At 63.5% G+C, this 4,071-nt stretch overlaps 1 pseudogene; it reads right to left on the bottom strand.

Annotated features, from left to right (window-relative positions):
- Nucleotides 1-1,269: 1,269 nt before the first annotated feature.
- LOC135441624 (Fc receptor-like protein 3) lies at nt 1,270-4,067 on the bottom strand (annotated as a pseudogene).
- Nucleotides 4,068-4,071: the final 4 nt, after the last annotated feature.

The raw sequence follows: 4,071 nt of genomic DNA on the forward strand, positions 1-4,071 counted from the left end.
TGATGCTGAGCAGCTACCCGCCTTCGCTCAGTTGCCCGCGAACGTTAATGCCGGAACCCGACTAGGACTTGACGATGCGGACAACGCGGGGCCTGCCCGGGGGTCCCTCCCCAGCCCCATTCCGCATCTCCGGCCACGCTTAGCTCTCCTCGTCTGCCGCCTTGGTGTCCGCGCACGGCAAGCGTCATGACACTTGGCCCATGATGGCCACCTTAGGGACCCGCCCCTCCCTCTTGTGCCACGGGGTGCGATGGGAAATGGAGTCCGCGGAGCTGCCCAGTGCCATTAGCGTGCCGCGGGCCACAGAGGATGATGGAAAATGTTACCATGGGAACGGGGAGAGATGGGCATGGGAATGGGGGCTACAGGTGCCATTGGCTTGGGAGGCTGTTACCGTGGGAATGGGGGGGGTGTAGGCATGGGAATGGGAGGGGACTGTTGCCATGGTAATGAGGGGGCTGTGGGTGTGGGAATTGGGAAAGGGCTGTTGCCATGGGAACAGAAGGGTGTTGTTGCCACGGGATTGAGGGGCTTAGGGTGTGGGGACAGGGGGTTGCTGACATGAGAACGTGGGATGGTTGCCATGGAGATGGAACACTGTTGCTATGAGAACAGGGTGTGTGTTGCCATGAAAACAGGGAGCGCAGTTTCCCTGGGAACCGGCAGGGGGCGATGTTTGCGGCGGTGCTGTGGGGTGACTCCTAAGGGACTGAGGGAGCCCCAAACCCTGCAAATCCCACAAGGATCTGCTCAACAACCTGAGCGGGACCCTCCTTGTTCGTTCCTGAGCTGACTAGGCAGAGATGAACAAACAAAAACCCCCCGGTTTCATCAAAAGCTGCGTTTTCGGTCCAATAAGAGGGACAAGGCTCCTGTGTCCCCTGGAGCTGGTGGGGGGCGCAGGTAAAGGGGAGCCCCTGGGGGTACAGGGAGCACTGGGAACACTGGAATGGGGAGCTCTGGGCAGCCCCACATGCGACCCCCCCACTCATTGTCACCCCCCCGGGCACAGGAACACAGGGGGGTGGGGGTGCACATGGGGAGGGCCCTGGGGCAGGGACCCCCAGTGCCCCGAGTGTCACAGCACGCTCTCGTAGTCATGGGGGTCCCAATGTCCCTTGTGGGGTCCCGACAGCTCACTTGTGGTCACTTGTGGATCCCGAGGTGGGGTAGGACCGAAGGACACCCGTGGGGGCCGTGAGAGTGACACCGGTGGTGGGGACCTGGGTGGGAGTGATACCCGTGGGTGACGTGTCTCTGTCCTCCCCTTTACTCACTCTCTGCCCACTCAGTGCCCACAATGTGGCGGTCCAGCACAGCTCCCACCACCAGGGGAGTCCTGGGGGGATAAGGAGGGGGATCTGGCTGGTTTCTGGGAAGAGGGAGAGTCCCAGACAGACACCCCCACTCACCTGTGCTGGGGCTTCCTGGTGGCTGCAAGGGAAGGGAGAGGGGGTGACAGTGGGGACACTGGGACCCCTGAACCTTCCTGGGACCTCAGCAGCTCCAACCACCCATGGGACCTCCAAATCCCCACTGCAGCCCTGATTCCGACCGGTTTCCCGATCTCTGCCCCCACTCTGGGGCCTCCCCGTCAATCCAGGACCCCCATCCCCCCCATTGTCACCCACCCCGGCGGTGCCACCAGTGACAGCCCCCGATGACAGCCAGGAGCAGGAGCAGGAACAGGAGGGTCCTCCCGACATTCACAGCCACTGCTGGGGACAGAGGGGGACACACTGGGGTCACCCTGAACCCTGGGGCAACTGAGCACCCCGGTGACCCTGAGTGATCCCACCTGTGACCCAGGGTGAGCCAGGTGTCACCTCCATGGCCAGCTCAGGGCTGAGTGCCCGGAACACGCGGTGCCCGTCCTGTCCCAACTGGTTGGTGGCCACGCACTGGTAGGTGCCCGAATGTCCCACATCAACAGCTCCAAGCGCCAGGAGGGGACCCTGGGCCACCTCCTGCCCATTGTGCAGCCAGGTGAAGGTGACAGGGGCTGAGCCCACTTGCACTGAGCAGCGCAGGGTCACGGGGTCACCTGCACGCATCTGGTGTGACAGGGGACCAGGGGTGATGGTGGCATTTGCCACGGGCACTGTGGGGACAGAGAAAGGGCTGGCACCGGATGAGGTGGGATGGGGGTGCCATGGGAGGGGTCACCCCCATCCCGAGGGTCCTGCTTGCCCAGGACGGTGACATTCAGGGGGTCACTCTCAGCCACGCTGTTCCCGTCGCTGACCCGGCACCGGTACTGGCCGCTGTCACTGTCCCCAACGTGGCACAGCTCCAGGCAGGGGCCAGTTCCCAGCAGGGCCCCTGAGCCCTCCCGGTGCCAGGAGAAGGACAGGGGACCTGTCCCTGCAGCCACCGCATAGCTCAGCACCAGTCAGTCCCTGCATGCCACCGGTCCCCCGGGGGCTGCACTGACAGGGACACCCCCAAGGGCGGGACCCCTTGGATGGGGGGACACCAGGGAACAGTGAGAGACCCGGGGGGGTGGGGGGGGGATGGGAGAGTGGAAGTGGGACCACAGTGAGGAAAAGGAGGCACAGAGATAGGAGGGGGGCTTGGAACGGGACCCCAAAGAATGAGAGAGGGCTCAAGGATGAGTAACCTGGAGAGGAAGATGGGGAGACCCCAGGAAGAGTATGTAAAACCAGGGAGGGAATGGTGAGACTTGAGGACCATGGAGGGAGATCAGAGAGGGCTGAGGTTGAATCAGGGACAGATGAAGGGATCCCAGTGAGGAATGGGGGGACACAGAGGGTGACCCAAGAAGGAATGAGGGGATGTGGAAAAAGATTACCAGAAAGATGGGGGTACCCACATAGAGCTGGGGGATCTGGTGAGGTACCCAGGAAAGGATGGGGGACCCGGGTAGTTATGGGGATCCCCAGACAGGGCAGGGGCCCCCGAGGAGGCTGTGGGGGCTCCCTGTGCCCATCCCCTCACTCACTGTGCACCGTGATGTGGAGCCGGGTGCTGCTCTTCCGCACGGCCCCCCCCTCGGATTGCACCTGGCAGCTGTAATTCCCCGAGTGGGAGACCCCCACGGCGGGCACCAGCAGCTGTGGGGACCCCTGTGGGCCCCCCACCACCTGCCCGTCCCGGTAGAACACGTGCAGGAGGGGGGCTCGGGGCCGCAGGGGGCTGGGGGTGCTGAGGCAGCTGAGAGTCAGGGGGGATCCCACAGTAAGATAAGGGGGACCCTCCAGCACCGGCACTGAGAAGAGCTCTGGGAAGGAGAGGGGAGGGAGGTTTGTGAGCCTGAGTCCCTGGGGAGGGGCTGTGAGGGTGTCAGGGTGGCGGCTGTGGGGTGCTCACCGTGCACTGTCACTGTCACTGAAGCCGAGTGCGCCCACGGTGCCACCTTGGAGTCCACCTGGCCCCTGCAGCTGTAGCGGCCACTGTGGTTCAGCTGCAGAGGGGACAGGGACAGCTCGGTCCCATTGAGGGACCTCTCCACCTCCTTGTCCCCATGGTAGAATCGCACCCCAGTGACCAACATGTTCTCCCAGCGCCGGCAGCGCAGTGTCACCGTGTCCCCCTCCAGTAGCTCTTGCGCCGGCACCTGCAGCACCAGTCGGGCTGTGGAACATGGGAGTCTTAGGACACCTGTGGCATTAGATTTTCTCAAGGACCCTCGAATTGGAACACATCCAGTGCAGCAGGGTTCCCTGAATCTAGAACTGGTGTCCCTCCACTCTGAGATGCTCTGGGATCTCCCTGTGTACAGGCTCTGGTCACACCAGGAGGTGACCCAAGGAGCAGAGCACACCCAGAGACCTTGGGGTTCCCGCAGGTGCGAGGCTGGAGACAACCAAACCCCTCTCACCTTTTGAGACTGTCACAGAGGGGCTGTGCCCAGTGCCGGGTCTGTCACACGTGTAGGTGCCACTCTCGGTGACAGTGAAGTGGTCCGGTCCCTGCTGCCCCCAGCGCTGCCCGTCCTTGTACCAGGTGGTGGCACGGGCAGTGCCCGAGCCCTGACAGGTCAGTGTCACCCGGTCCCACAGCACTGCCGGCCTCCAGGGGGGCTCCACCAGGAGTTGGGTGGTCTGGGCA

This window comes from Zonotrichia leucophrys, unplaced genomic scaffold (genome assembly GCF_028769735.1).
Source record: "Zonotrichia leucophrys gambelii isolate GWCS_2022_RI unplaced genomic scaffold, RI_Zleu_2.0 Scaffold_378_50084, whole genome shotgun sequence".
Taxonomy (NCBI): Eukaryota; Metazoa; Chordata; class Aves; order Passeriformes; family Passerellidae; genus Zonotrichia; species Zonotrichia leucophrys.